This window comes from Phalacrocorax aristotelis, chromosome 1, assembly GCF_949628215.1.
Source record: "Phalacrocorax aristotelis chromosome 1, bGulAri2.1, whole genome shotgun sequence".
In the NCBI taxonomy this organism is placed as follows: Eukaryota; Metazoa; Chordata; class Aves; order Suliformes; family Phalacrocoracidae; genus Phalacrocorax; species Phalacrocorax aristotelis.
In genome coordinates this window covers 41,164,002-41,181,216 of record NC_134276.1, presented here as the reverse complement: position 1 = coordinate 41,181,216, position 17,215 = coordinate 41,164,002, and positions in this window count along the sequence as shown.

Sequence of the window (17,215 nt, the reverse complement as noted above, 5' to 3'; positions counted from 1 at the left end):
TATGATTGCAAAGATCGTCCCACATCTCAATATTCCTACTTCAAATTCATGTACTTTTGTCAGTCTTCCTCTCAGTAATAACAACACATCGAAGATCAGAGATAAATAATTTTTCAGTATCTACCTACTGGAATAAGTCACAAGATGAACCAAAGCAATTTTTTTCCTTCATATATTTTCAGGTAGGAAATATGTTTTATTGCTCCACATGCTTAAACTTAGAATATGACATTCTAAAAATACCTGAATCAGTGCAATTTCTTGCAAAAGCATTTTCATTTATTTTATAAATTTGATTTGGCAACAACCATAGAAATACTTGAAGGATATGAAGAGCAAAGGAGAACAATTACTGATTGTTAAGTTGACCGTTATCTTCCAGAACACTATTGCACAGTGTTTTGTTATCCTCTTATAGACTAGCAATCTGTAAAGTAGACTGCAGGGAAAAATAGGTACTTACATATCTAGGAACTCTGGACAAACAAAAATATTAGAAAATACCTATGCCAATACAAAGTATGATTTACATTTTGCATTATGTATGCTGCAATGCAAACCAGTCAAGTGAGATCCTAATCTCTTCATGTAAATTTCAGCAATCAGTAATCTCTTTATAACAACATCTGTATGAATTGTTTTTTTCCACACCCTGGCTGCATGCCGGCTAGCTTACCTGAAGTATCATTAGAATACAGTGTTTTGCCACAACTTATAAACCATGGGCAAAATGAACAGCAGTATCCCACTTACCTCCACTACCTCATAACCATATCTATTGACAACAAAGTCTGACATTTGTATTTTTGTCAACCTCTAGTCCATCAGTAACATTGTATGGGCTTTTTCCTACTCCCCTGTTTATAACATCCCCCTCTGTCCCAATCTGTGAAAATTTCAAGTTTTAAACTCTAGTTGTTACTAACATATGGTTAAAATTTCAGTCTAAGACTTTGAAGTAAGGAAATTAAGAATGTACCTAAGAAGTTTTGAACCAATTTTGTAAGCTTAAAATAATGAGAAGCAAGGAAAAGTTGATATTTTCTTGTTCAGTCATTTGTAAATCAAATAATAGAGCAAGAGGAAATGGAGAAGGAAAAAATACTACTATAGTAGGCTTAATAAACAGCAGTACCAGAAAAAACCCCAAGTGTCAATTGTACTCCACTCTGTAAAAACAAGTCTGAAAACCAAAAAAGAACATGTTTTCATGTCCAGCCCTCATATTAAGATAGAAGTATTTGAAAGACCTGAGTGTAATGAAGGAACAGACTTTTAAAGGAATTATGGCAAATCCTTTTATTTCTCACATTAGCCCCTATTTGTGAAGTTGATGTTCTTAAGGTGTTTGTTTTTACCCAGGAAAATCTTTTCTCTGCTTCCCAATTTCTTTCCTCTTTCCTACATCCCTGATTCTTCTCTGGTTTTTTGCATGTCTCTTCTCAGTCTCCATTAATCTATGTTTACCTGTCAACCTCCATTTTATATTTTCTCCTGCCTTTTACTAGTTATCTTCCCCTAAACTTCTTTTCTTTTTACATATAACTGAGGTAACCCATGTATGAAAATGTTGCCGATGATGATGCAGCCCTGCTAGGGCCTTTCTGTACCTTATGCTTTTGTGAAGAATGGACTTGCACGCCAAGTAGGAGAAGCAGAACATACTCAGAACTTGTCAGAGGGGGATACAGGAGGAACTAATGAGGTTTTAGCTTTTATCTTAACTGACATCTCCCAAGTTTCCATTCCTAACCTAATGCCTCCTTCCCCTTCCTTCAATAGCTAACACCACCAATGTAATATGTGCCATTCATTTTTTTCTTATCTGTACAGCTCCTACATTCGCAATAGGGTTGAAAACACTGTAAGAGCATGAGCAATCCTCTCACACAGTAAGGCAGAAATAGCAGGAAAAAGGCATCTAAGCAGAAAGAAATGGCTGAAAAGCAACTTGTTGCTCTGACCCATGGAAAATCAAAAAGCATTAAGAAAGGTCTTGGAAGGAATGAAGTTATCTATACCATTCAGGGCTGGTATCAGAATTAGAGGCAAGGACTCTTTCTACAGTCTACCCACTGACACAGAGAGCAGCGGTCCTAAGACGAACAAAGCACAGATGGTCTGTGTCTGTGCATCTCTCCTCATCTTTTACAATAGGATACTGACTTGTTGATGATGTGTTATAGCAATTTTTATACTATTAACTTCTTTCAGCCAGGGAAGAGGTCAAAAACAGGAGGACAAAAGTGTGATCTGGACAGCACCACATAAAGGTCTAGTACCTCCTGGGATTCCTATGGGTAACCCATGCACCTGTCATGGACCAGAAGGAGAACTGTGCTTTTCTGAAGAGGCACCTAGAAGTATTGGGTGCTGTTGATATCACTGCAAAATAACAGATTGAACCCTTTGTAGCAGAGGAATGGACCCGAAGAACTAATTTCCTTATTCTGGGAAGTAGACACATAATCACTCTGTGCCCATTTCCTCCACCCAGCTTTAACAAGTATACAGCCATGATGAAAGCTGTGACTCAGAAAAACAAGCTTGAGCTTTTTCATAAAAGAATCAAGTTTTGGTAAAGATATTCAATTTTGTAGTCTATAAAGCTGAATCTCTTTTTCATTCTATGTATATGAATGTGCTAGTCTTAGAGTTACACTTGTACATCACTGACTGATATGTTTAATTAAAATAAAAGCTGAAAATATATATGTATTGCGGGAAATTGTACGTTGGACTTTTTAGATGTTCTTAAATAACATTGCCTTAAAAAAAAAAAAGGAAGAAAAAAGATATGTTACTATTTTCTTCATTTCTGAAATAGCTAGACATTTCTGGTCTTTCATCTTCACTGGAGAAACAGCTGTCCACTGAAAGTATTGGTGGTAGTTTTAGGGTTGCTCAATAATAAGGCTTCCTCTGTAGGTAAAGTTAAAAGAAGGAACAGACATCATTGATATTTCTCAGAAAAAGCAGAATGTGAGTCTTACATTTGTGCTTTCTAACAAATTGAATTAGTGCTGTATTGTATTAGTGTTTCTCTCCATTAATGTGTTATGAGACTCACTAATATAATTAAATTTTTAAAGTATTAGATAAAATTAAGAGTCATTGAACATGATGGGACTTGGTTACTCTGATAGAAATATGTTAAGATGAGCAAAAGATTTCATTAAATCTTACATACAGATAGCTTAAATTGATGTGTGGGGGTTTTTATCAATATTTACTGTGGTATCCATGCTTTCTCTGTTCATAAGGATTTAAAAGAAAAATAAATTAGCACTGAGAAATTCATTAATTTCATTCTTCACACCAGCATATGTTTCTACTGATCTTTTGCACCTTCATATTTATGTTTCAATGTAACCTGCTCAGGTGTTTTTATGTAGAGAGCAAATAATGGGTCATTACTTGCTTACAAAATATTCTTGGTTTTTACATCACCATTAACTTCCAGATAGAGAAATCTGGATCATTATAAGATATTAGAACATCCTGACAACTGTATATCCACATGTAAAAGGCCACTCATCAACAATAAATTTAATACATCAGACTTAAAGTAAACAAGCCATAGTTCTTATTCTCTTTGACTTTTTGTGCATGAGCAAATCAACAGACCAAACAGTGCAGCACATGAAGACCAGTCTGGACAAGTCTGCTATCAAATCAAATGTGAAGCAGAAGCTACCAGATTTGCTTTTAAAATTCTGACTTGTTGGAATTTACCCTTGAAATAAAGCTCTGAATGCTCTGAAAGTTTATGTTTCACTAGTCTAAGTGCTAATGCCTTCATGAAGTCAACAAACGAAATGAGGGTCTGTTCATGTACAAGAGCTACAAGACCTTTGGGCATTATTAGCATTTACATGCCTGTACTGATTGTTCTCGAGTCTTCAATGCAATCTTGCAAGTAACTGAAATAGGAACTTCAACTAGTTTGCCAAGGACCACTAAGACAGTTATTGCCAAAGTTAAAGACAGAGTACATAAATTTTTAACTGTAATTTGTGTATGTTTAATATATTATTTGCTACAATAAAAAACTAATGCTATAACTAGGAAACGCTCAGAATTTAAAAAGCTAGCCAATGGGCTCAGGTAGAGTGCACTGAAGTTAGGGAAACTTCTGTTTGATTTATATGTCTATTTTATTCTTTAATAGAGTCTTTAAAAAGTCATGCTAAAATAGGTAACCCTGTGTGATCAAAACAAAAACAATAACAGTGATGGAAAATAAGAAACATGATAATGTGGCTATTATGTTATGAAATGTACCTAGCAGAATTGAACCTTGCAATGTTTTATGATTGGGGTTTTTTTGTTCTTGGTTTGTTTGTTTGGTTTTAGTTACAAAACTAAAAAAAGCAAAAGGAAAAATATATTCAATCATTATTTTCTCACAAATATGTTTCCTTTTAAAGCCACTGTGAATCATAGTAGCCAGAAAAAGTATATATATATAGCTCTGCTAGGAAGGAGTATCAGGAAATATGAAGAACAAATGAAAAATGAGAAAATCAACACTAATAAAAAACCACTAGTGTTACATAATGCTGTCCTGTCTTCAGGAGGGATAGTAACAGGTAACAAGAGAGATTCTTATGGATGGTAAGTATTGTTTTGTGATTTATAACATTCATCTATGTTTCTTATACATGTCAAAATTGATAAATGAAAGCATTCTCATTTTCTTATAGGAAACTGAGGCACAAAAGCATAGATTATCTTCAGAAGTTTAGCTATTCCCCAAGTAAATGAAAGTAGAAATAGTGAATAAAAAAGATATTTCACCATTTCAGGTAAGTCCAATGAGTCTGAACCTCCTTCAGGTAGAATAGAATAGAATAGAATAGAATAGAATAGAATAGAATAGAATAGAATAGAATAGAATAGAATAGAATAGAATAGAATAGAATAGAATAGAAAATTCAGTTGGAAGGCACCTACAACAATCATCTGCTCCAACTGCCTGACCACTTCAGGGCTGACCAAAAGTTAAAGTATGTTATTAAGTGCATTGTCCAAATGCCTCTTAAACACTGACAGGCTTGGGGAATTGACTTCCTCTCTGGGAAGCCTGTTACAGTGTTTGACCATGCTGTCAGAAAAGAAATGCTTCCTACACATTAAGTCTTCCTAAGAATTCTGTGAGGCCTTTGACATGGTCCCCCACAGCACCCTTCTCTCTAAATTGGAGAGAGGTGGATTTGATGGATGGACTGTTCAGTGGATGAGGAATTGGTTGGATGGTCACATCCACAGGGTTAGTGGTCAACAGCTCAATGTCCAGATGGAGACTGGTGATGAGTGGTGTCCCTCAGGGGTCTGTGCTATGACCAATAATGTTTATCGTCTTCATCAAGGACAGAGACAGTGGGATTGAGTGCACCCTCAGCAAGTTTTCAGGTGACACCAAGTTGAGTGGTATGGCTGACATGCCTGAGGGATGGGATATCGTCCAGAGCGACCTGGACAAGCTTGAGAAGTGGGCCCATGTGAAAGTCATGAGGTTCAACAAGGCCAAGTGCAAGGTCCTGCACCAGGGTCAGGGCAACCCCCAATATCAGTAGAGGGATGAAGGGATTGAGAGCAGCCCTGCAGAGAAGGGCTTGGGCGTACTGGTGGATGAAAAGCTGGACAGGAGCTTAAAACGTGTGCTCGCAGCCCAGAAAGCCACCCATATCCTGGGCTGCATCAAAAGCAGCGTGGCCAGCAGGTGGAGGGAGGTGATTCTGCCCCTCTACTCACTCTGCTGTGGTGAGACCCCACCTGGAGCACCGCGTCCAGCTCTGGAGCCCTCAGTACAAGCAGGACATGGACCTGTTGGCGTGAGTCCAGAGGAGGGCCACAAAAATGATCCGAGGGATGAAGCCCCTCTCCTATGAAGGAAGTCTGAGCAAGTTGGGGTTGTTCAGCCTGGAGAGAAGAGGGCTGCGTGGAGACTTTATGGCAGCCTTTCAGTACTTAAAGGGGGCTTATAAGAAAGCTGGGGACAAACTTTTTATCAGAGCCTGTTGCCATAGGGTGGTGGGTAATGGTTTTAAACTAAAGGAGAGTAGATTCAGACGAGATATAAGGAAGGCTTGTTTTTTACCATGAAGGCAGTGAAACACTGGGGCAGGTTTCCCAGAGCAGTGGTAGATGCCCCATCCCTGGAAACCTTCAAAATCAGCATGGACGGGGCTCTGAGCAACCTGATCTAGTTGAAGGTGTCCCTGCTTATCACATAAGGTTTGGACTAGATGACCTTTACAGTTCCCCTCCAACCCAAACTCTTCTATGTTCTATGATTCTATGATTCCATGATTCTGTGATTTTCCCTTGGAATGTGGCCCAATAGACTGTGATTCAGATTCTTTAATTAATCTTGTTCAGCGGGATGATGAAATTACCTCCCCAAAAGCCTTTCTTGCCTATCACTTTACCCTTCTCCCAGATTTTAATGATATAGTATTGATTACTAAATAGAACAAATATACATATATTTAAATAATATTTGGTATATTAAAATTAGTTGAAATTGGAAACAAGGTACATTACTAATACAAATTTATATTTGTTGCAGACTACAAGAAGATGCTATTTCATTCATGTTTTCCTGAGAAAGTTGAAGTATTGCCATAGAAGAATGTGGGATACACTGGTGGACATATTAACTTCTTCAGCCTGAGTCATATTTGCCTAATAGATCTCTTAGTCTTCTTCATTTGCAAAAATACCCATGATTTCCACTAACATGTTAAGTTGAATATATGCTTAGCTGTATAAGCTTTTGTCATAGAAAAAAAGGACTGTGCTACTACTTACAAGCAAACTGATCAATTTGTTTACTCTCTAAATAATTCATGTGCTTATGTCTGTGCATGGTACAGTTGATGGCACTTTTATTTCTCATTAGCAGGCAAAGTATAACTTCAAACAGAGCAGACTATTTGACATTATAATTCCATTGTCTTTCTTAAAATAGGCATATGTTTTATGTGAAGAAACCTCACTCAAAACTCAAGAACTAAACAAAATTATTTCCCACTTGTTCTTTATATAATTCAGACCATCAGCTAGGTGCTGATGATTTAGGTAAATGGATTATCTTCTTCAGAAATTCATGAGACCCAGCTGGTTGTATTACTCTACAGGTGAAGTCTAGGTAGAATATTCAAAAAACTATATTTTTTCATATTCAAATCCAAAATAGGTATCCATAACATGTTACTTTTGTAAATATATCAGAAATTTATCAGAGTATTGCTAAATGAGAGGTTATAAGGAGCTGGAATAAACCCATATATTTTTGCATGTATATTTATCCACTTTTAACTGATTAACTTTTAACTATTTAACTAATGGAATTAATCTGTTGTGTTCTCCCACATTGACAATGGAGAAGAATTAGCAACTCTAAGATTGGATGCAGATCTCAGATGAGCAGAACTGTCTTTTAAAAGTCTTTCTTTTGCTCTCCATTGGCATCGTACTAAATCTCTTATAGCAGCTTTTCTGATGCAGATACATTGGTAAGAGCAGTTTGGAACAAGTAAAGTGTTAAAAAATAGTTTTGTTACTTTTAAGGTTACTGTGAAGCACAAGTGTGTCAGATCAACAGATGACAACACAGATAGAACATGAAGTAGTAAGTATTCTATGGCTAAATGTTTGTGCATTTATTCTTATACTTTGATGAAGATAGATGCTAGTACTATCAATACACTAACCCTAGAAGACTTAAGACATCAAAAATATTTTGCACTACCATGAAAACGGACATATCATCCAAAAAGTAAAGTTACTTTAAGAGTTAAACTCCAAATTATTTAGTTATATAGTAGATCGTTCTCATCCAAAACTTACTGCACCCATTTATATTAACTATTTGTAGCTTTTGTATATATCATCTATATGTTAACTATGAATAGGGTCATAATATGTAGTAACTTACTTAAGCTTTTCTGTCAAAAATCCAAAGAACTCAAAGGTTATAAGATAAAAGTAAGGATGACAAATACCAGAAAATAAGATATTGCTTTTTTTCTGCCCTGAGTCTCATGATCTGGTTGAGAAGGCCAAATCAAGCACTTGTGAAGCACAGATTAAATTATAAGAAGATATAGTTCTGTTATTTACAAAAGCTTCTAGACATATCTATATTAACACAATTTCTCACTCTGCAAAGGGAAGGAGTATATAACCAAACTCATATAGCCACAAAATCGTATTTATTAAATCTTATTTCCATGTTACTGACTCTGACCCTCTGGAATTCATTGACAAACTTGCCACATAAAGTAGTATGTCATCAGGATTTAGGAAGGACTGTAACTTTTTGCAGCCATCAATGGCAAAGAGCTTACTATTAAAAGAATATTTAATCTATCCTATGTGGAAATACATTTGGTGGGAGGTAAAATGTTGAAAACAGAAGTATGTAGGAGATTGCAAAATCGTCCTAATTTCACAAAGTACTGTAAAATGTCATCAATTAGGTATCTTCCATAGAGTTTGGCCATTCTTCCAGAAATGTACGTATCTGTCATACATACTGTGTCATTTCAGCAGATCAGGATGAGCACAGTAGGAGACCTGAGACAGCTGTAGATACCATTCAGCCTATTCTATGGCATCTTCCCTGGTAGGTAGGAAGCGAACGTCTGGAATACTAATGGTCTAAAATTAAATTTCTTGGGTAACTACTTTTTTTCTGAGATAGACAGCTTTAATTATGACAGTTATCCTTTTGATCAACAGGTCCTTTCTTTCAGACATCTCCTAAACTGTGCAAAATTACTCCTATCAGAACAGAGAGCTTAACCCCCAACCATTATTACACAGTTTCAAGAACAGTGGCTAAAAAGAACTAGAGATTATACTGTTTGCCATAGGCATTTGATATAACTGTTGATTCAATATTTTTGCTGCAGATTGAAGCTAGGGAACTCAGAGCTGAATATCAAAATATTTTCTCAGTTTTTGTGTTGTGTGTATGAAAATATATTTTCCTGCAGAATTTCTTCTAAATCTTTAAACCAAAAGATTTCCCTGAATCTGTTATGGTAGTATCATTACTAAGATATTCCAGTTCACTATATTTTATTTCTAAGATTATATCTTCTTTATAACCTCCCTCCCTACATGTGGATACAGTATGCCTTAATAAATTCAAACAAAAAAGTTTCTTATTGTCTTTAATTACAGTTATGTTCTGCTTAAAAATCTGGCAGAAAAACTCGTAGTTGTGAGTTATTTTCACTTGAAAACATGGTATGTACTAATTGAACTTAAAAGTAAAACATATTAATCCAATTATTTAGGCATAATATCGATAGTCGGTTTACACTGAAACATTGGCTGGTTCATAAAGAACAATAAGGAACCAGGCTAAAATGTGTGTTTGTGTTTAATGTGTTTAAATTCAGTTTCTTTCAAGAGACCTGCACATCTAAACAATATCCTAGTCACTAAAGGCAATAAATTTTACAGATTGCCTTGTTTACATTTTGCCTAGATTTTACCTTTCTTGATATATATATCGTACATACGATGTTACACTGTCTGCTGTCAGTCTGGTTTTCAGGGTTCCCATCTTTCCTCCCTTCTCCATACCACTTATCTCCATAATTTTACCAAGATTCCCACTTAATATTGAATAAAATTATTTATGTAATCTGGATATTTTACAAACATTTTATTTCCAGATTTGGGATGACAAAGAACTGAAGCAGTAAAATTTAGAAATCTCTTTACCTTGGAATGTTGAATAGCATCCACTGGCATTCAAAACTATAATAGTAGTCCATACCCTAAGGAGCAATTCAGTTTTCTGAATTATAAACACCACCCAGGATAACATACTCAAGTCTGCCTAAAATTATCCTTGGTGCTTAGCTTTATTTGTCTGTATGCAGACAGAGGTATCTATTATGAGGCAACTGGTGCATACTTCTCTTTAAGATTTGACTGCAATTCAGGCTTAGGCAACAGTTTGTTATGGGATCAGATAAAGAACAAGTAAAATAAAGACTGACTCTAACGAATGGTTAAGATAGTTGATTAGAAGAGAAGATAATTAGGTAATCCTCTTTATAACAGGGGAATATATTTAATTTTGGCTTTCTATTCAGTGACGTTGTAATAGAAAAAATAAAACAAAATGTATTTGCATTTCAAGAAAATAGAGTGAAACGACAGTTTTGGTCATCACAATCCAACTCCAACGTGTTAGGCTGATGTTCTGAGTTTGGGAATTTTTATCTATTTATTTATTTTTTTATATATATATATATATATATGTATATCCATGATTGGGTGCATCATCTCTAATATTATGCCCACAAACAGCTCACATGAGGGTAAATGAAAACGATCTCACAAAGTGCAATTCATGGCATGAGTGTCAGACATTATGCTATATTTTACTGTGCTGAGATGTGGATTTGACCACTGCAGGGTAAAGCAGTCTGAACAATTTTCTGACCAGTAGATTGTTCACACCTCACCTGGTGTACATGGGGCATCCCCAGCAGTGATTACTTTGATCTCCTGCTTCTCTTCTATTGTCTCTGAATGCTGTGAAGGTAGAGATAAAGCCAATGAGAACCAGTCACCTGATGCTGAATGTGGTTTAACTTATATATGCTTTTGTTAATTTGTTTTAACAGTTGTAAGTAATGATTCTCATCCAGAGTAAGAGATTCCTCATGTAGACTTCTTTTTTTTTCCTTTTTCCTTGGTATTTCTGCACTGTAGCTTTCTGATTAAGCTCTGAGCTGAGATTCAGCTGCTTAAGCTGATTTTCTAGTGCTGTTTTAGATATGCCTCCCTCTGAGTCCTCTGCCTGCTTATTCAGAAGATCCCCCATAGAGCTTCCCACAGGGTGTGTGGCATACTGATTAGCCCCATACAGCCCCTGAAAATATCTTACATCTGGGTGACTGAACTGAGCTCAGCTAGTCCTTTAAATTATATTTACACACAGACTACTTGAGCAATTTTATAGAAGTGCCTATTTCGCTGTGAGACCAGGATCATCAACAATTCTAAGTCCCAAAATCAGCTAGTACAATTTAAGTGTCAGAGGATGAAACTGCTCTTAAAGAGAAACAATTCTCAATTTCATTCTATTAACCTTTTCTACCCAGCCAACAAATTAAATATTCCTGGCACAACATTACCAGTACAATACTGTAGTTTCCTTTTTTTTTGGGTCTTCCTTCTGTTACTGGATTATTGAAGATTGCATAGAAGGGTAAGTACATAAGAAATAGGGAAGTCTTTCTGACACCACATGAAATTTTATTAATATCAAACTTCAGATTTTTCTAGTTAGGAGCAAAGACTACAGAACAATAGCCATCAGTATGCTAATGGTTATTCCATGTGACAATTTATGCCATAGTAAATAAAATATGGTATGTAGTTAAACAGTTACAATTTTTTACCTTGATAATAAAATTGTTTTGAGAAAGTGTCATGCCATGGTTTATGCTTGATAGATTAGCCATTCAGCACTTCAGGTCTTTGATCGTCTATTGTTGACCAAGAAAATATTAAAGTACAGATGGGCCATGGTTTTTGTGGCTCCGAGGAGGAACACAACAGTTTATTTGCTTCAATTTCTCAAAAAATAACTTAATACATAGTATTATGATCCATATTTATGAACTTAAGAACATAACTGAGCATTTACACAGGCATTTAGCAAAGCCTAGTAGTCTAAGAAGTAGTCTAAGAAGCCATGTAATGTGAATTTAACCATTTAAATTCAGAACAGTGACTAGATAAAATGGTGCTACACATTGTCTTATTTATGCAATAGTGGAAATCACCCGCTTACATCCAGACACCATCAGTGTGCTTATCTGCATGCCTTTTTGTCTTTTCATGGTTTCTTCATGTTGAACAGATAAAAAGAAGTTTGTCTAGGGTGCAAGTATCAATTTTAAAGAAGCATCCACAGAAAAATGAAAGAAATTGTGAAATATGAATACCTTCTTTGCAATGACCATAAAGGGAAATTCTTGTGAATGTCTGAAGTTCCAGCATCTAAAGTTTAGTAGAATGTGGAGTTCTTGTTACTGATCTGTTTTATTAATAATTTTTATTTAGTGGAAAGAAGTATCCAGATATGCCAGTGAGTAACATCCCACTCCCATCTGACAGTGATAACTGCAAGATGATAAAATTAGCTTTCCTTTCTTTAGCGTATTATTCCAGTGACCTGGAATTTTGTACTCCTTTCTGCACAGGGACCTTCTAGAGAGCTAAAAAGCATATTCATCCCTGATAATCCACATTCTGGTACTTAAATCCTTTTCCTAGCCTGAGGAAACTGCTTTTTCAAATTGCTTAACCTCAGACTTGTTTAAAGCCTAGACACTTGACTCCTGGAGTAAATATTCTGCCAATACTTAGGTTTAATGAACAAAATCAGACAGCAGCACAATGCTTTTAATTGAATCGCATGTACTCTGAATGAGAGTACAAACATTAGTCACAATACATCTGTTATTAGATCCTGGAATACCTGTTTTCTGCAAATCAGGTGGCCACAAGTGAGAGCTAGCAGTCAGTGCAGACTACCAAGAAAGATTTCAGGGATTTAATAGAGAAAAATCTACATGCTCAGTAACACAACTTCACATGTCCAGGAAATCTTTATCAGAAAATGTAAGCCACAAGGCAGCAGAATAGGTTGGAACATGTTTTTCTGAATTTCTATCCTGAACTTAGATTTCTAAATCTCACTTAATTTGGATTAGGTTTTCAAAGGCTGTGTCAGATTTCTGATGTAAATTTTTTCTGATGTGTTTCAAAACTTATTATTGTAACATAAAGTGGTTTTCATTCTATAATCAAGAAAGAATGTTGAGAGTTGATTTCATTGTAGAAAAGTATTTATACAATATGTAAATTAGAAAAAAGTCACTGGTTCAATTGAGAATACACCTATGTGATTGTTTTTACATTCTTTGTTTCAGTAGTTTAATAGGTTTAGCAAAACACTAGTCAAATAAGGATAGCAGAATTCTTTTAAGGTGGAAAATGGCTATGAGAAGACCTTAAATGGAAATATTGAGCTGAGCAGGTTTCTGCCTCCTCACAGAGAGAACCTCTATGATTATTGAGGCAGGCATTCTCAGATCTTGATCAGGGTAGACTTGTTCAGCAGTAGAGGTGTATGATCAGCTGACCATCATTGCCTCTGTATGAAAAGAACTTTTAAGAATAATATGTATTTAAAGTTCTTAGTTTCAATATTTAGAAACTGTAGGACCAGAAAATACCTCCAGAAGTTGTCTTATCCATCTTTGTGTATGAAGGTCAAGTGGACTATATGATATCGTTTGCAATAGGTTTTCGTCTTTCCAATGTCTGTTTAGGCAGTCTACTCTGGTGCTTCACTGTCCTTATTACAAAGTCTTTCCCAGTTCTTCCTCTGAAACTTCCTTTCTGGAGTTTAAGCGAATTACAGATTCTTCTATATAAAAGGAGCATAAAACTAAAGTATTCTTTTAATTTTGTTCTCAACCTTGTTTATAGTTAAAAACTATATTACATTAAGTTATCACATAATCTGTTTCCTCTTGAAGGCTAAATTACACCACTTCATTCAGTGCTTTCAGCAGACAGTGTTTCTTTTTTTTTTTTCCTGAGGGATAGTGGCGGGGGGGCCATCTGTTTGGTCCAAGTCTTTGGAGGGAAATGCAGTGGATGAAGTTAGACTATGCTTAGGAGAAGAAAACAGAATTATTTCTTATGCATTACAAATTTACATTTCTACAATTCTCTTGCCTTCCACAGTGGCGGGGGATTTTGATTCATTCTCAGATTTTACTGTGCTCAAATCCCCAGACTCTTTTTTGCAGAACTGCTACTTAGTCAGGGCTTCTCATCTTATATTTGTTCACTTGATTATCATTGTTGAACTATGGAATCTTGGAATTTCCCTTATTAAGTTATTTCATTTTTGAGCCTATTTTTTTTTTTAATTTGTTGCAATCATTGATATTTCTTATCTTGTTTTCCAGTGTATTGGTGGCATTTCCCACATTGTACAATCTTCATTAAGCATGTGTTTTCTTTATGAAAATGTGGAAGAGTTCTTGACTCAAGAGAGGTTTTGGAAAAATTCAGTAAAAACAATTTGTAAATGTGGTAATTCCTGATAAGAATAGCTATTTTACTGAAGTTACCTTTAAAATCTGATTCAGCTGGTTATACCACATGGATAACTTGAAAGAAGAAATGTAGAAATTAGATTTTTTTTTTTTTGCTTTGTGAATGTTACTGTTATATCAATGTAGATATACTCCAAGTTCTGTAAAGAAGCTCTAGAATGCTTATGATTTTGGATTGCATTAATTACATCCAAGTCTGGTATATTTCTGTTACATCAGTTGCAGAGAATGCAGTAATTTGTATGTAAGTATCAGAAAAGAATTTCAATGGAAAACTTTGAGATTTTTTTTCTGTGCTGTTATGAAATTACTCCCACTAAATGAGAATGAGAGGTTAATTTTGAGAACTAAACAGATTTATTTCTGCAATTCTAGTATGCTAATAGTAGCATGCTGACTTTGATATTTACAAGAAAGTAATCTAATTTCCACAAATATCTGCTTATATACCTTGGTAAAATTTGTTAGGTTTTAGCTCTGTCCACAGTAGGCTATCTAAAAGGTGCCTCTGAGCTTCTGCCAATAGAAAGCAAAATGTAGACATACTGATTAACCTTTCTCCACCTGATCTGAGTGAAGATGATTCTCTTTTCTCACATTGTAATAGTTTTCTTGGGTACTGTTCTTTAATTATGACCAAAGAATGATGTTCCCATGCCATGTAATGATGTTGTTATAGGATATCTGTGCACACAAAAATCAAAATCAATGGTAACAACCTGAAGTTACTTGTATGTGGTGATACTGGAATTGTCTGCTATTTCCCTATCTTTTACTTATTGCTTTTCTTAGAGAAACTAAATATCTTCCTGTGACTCCTTGGTAACAAACCTCATGAAAAGAAAGCTCCATGTACCTATTCACATACACAGTAGGTTATTAACTCTCACTAAGGGAGAAGGAGGATGCTTACTGTAGTTTAGTCTAAGATAATAAAAAAACCTGCAGTAATCTGTATGCTACTGTGAGAAGCTACAATAAAGGAGTTTTGATCCTGTACTAACCTCTGTGATTGCATCTATGTCTGCTTTCTAAGTGGTTTCTCATCTAAGTGAACTGGCTTGAATCTTTGTACCAGTTCACTAACCAAAACCAAAGTAGAACAGCAGTATACACACTGAAACTTAAAGCCATAGAAGTTTAAAATAAATAGCTTTCCCAGAACTCAACATTTTTGATACCAACAATATGCATGGACATATGATTTATAGACACATTAAAATAAATAAGTGGATTCCATGTTATTTTTATATATAAAAAACCCAACCCACTTTTGTGAAGTACTGTATACTTAGGAAGTCTGATACTATAGACTTCTTAACAATTTCGTAATTGACTTCAATGTAATTTTAAAAATAAAGTTTTTATATCCTGCATTCCTCTTCTGAGCCTTAGTATTTACTGGTTAATATGAAATTATGACATTAGAAATGCAAACCAAAGGGGGGATGGGAGAAAACAAGACTGCAGTCTGCACAAGTGATAAAAATGAAGACATTTTGGATAAAGTGTAGTTCTCAAAGATGAAACAGTAATATCTATTACTCTGTTTTTACGAACATGGTCAGAGAGGGAAGGTTAGATTTTTCTTGTGGTGGCAGGGTAATGAGATTTTTTGAAGACTGGTGTGGAACACATCCAAAATAAAGGAGATAATAAAAAGTCTGATAAACTTTAGGAAGCAAAGAATGATTTTGTTTGTTTCACACAGGGCTAAACTATCTTATTTAATTTAACACATTATTTCTGTTTCAGTAAACTCAAGATTGCATTTCACAGAATCACAGGATGGCTGAGGTTGGAAGGGACCTCTTGACAGCATCTGGTCCAAAACCCCTGCTCAAACATTGTTAGCTAGAGCTGGTTACTCACGGTCATTTCCAGTAGCATTTTCAGCATCCTCACAAATGGAGACGCCACAATTTCTCTGGGCAACCTGCTCCAGTGTGCAACCACCCTCACACTTGAAAAAGTGTTTCCTTGTGTCCAGGCAGAAATTCACATATTTTAATTTGTGCTTATTGCCTCTTGTCTTATCACTGGGCATCACGGAGAAGAGTCTGGCTCCATCTTCTTCATGTTGCCCCATCAAGTATTAATACACATTAATAAGATCCCCCTGATCCTTCGCTTCTCCAGGCTGAGAAGTTCCACGTCTCTCAGCATCTCTTCATGCAAAAGATGCTCCAGACCCTTAATTGTCTTCATGGCCCTGTGTGTCCATGTCTCTCCTGTACTGTGGAACCTAAAGCTGGACCCAGTGCTCTGTGTGCGGTCTCACTAGGACAGAGGAGAGAGCAAGGACCATCTCCCTGCTGGCAACATTCCTCTTAATGCAGCCCAGGAGGCTGTTGCTTTTTGGCAGTGAGGGCATGTTGCTGGATCCTGGTCAGCTTGTGGTCCACTGGGACACCCAGGTCCCTGTCTGCAAAGCTACTTTCCAATCAGTTGGGCCCCAGGGTGAACTGGGGCAGGACTTGATGTTTCCCTTTAAAAGGTTCTCATCCACACAATTCTCCATCTTGTTGAGGTCCCTCTGAATGGCAGCATACTTATCTGGTGTATCAACTACTCCTCCCATTTTTGTATCATCTGTGTACTTGCTGAGGATACGCTTTTGACACCTTGTCATTAATGAAGAACTCATTATCAACCCCTGGGGTATACCACTAGTGATTGGGCTACAGCTGGACTTTGTGACCAGCCTTTCAGCTAGGTTTTAATCTAATTCAATATCTATTTATATAATCTATCTCATTTATCTAAACTAAGCCAACTCACTTATCTAACTCCTTTTGGACAATTACCGTAAGATTCTGTCATGGTTTTAGCTGGGGTAGAGTTTTCTTCACTGCAGCTGGCAGAGTGCTGTGCTTTGGACTTAGTATGAAAATAATGTTGATAACACACCAATGTTTTAGTTGTTACTAGGTAGTGTTAATACTAGTCAAGCACTTTTTTTAGCTTCCCAAGTTCTGCTGGGTGCACAAGAAGTTGGGAGGGGAGGGGGCACAGCTAAGACAGCAGATTCAAAC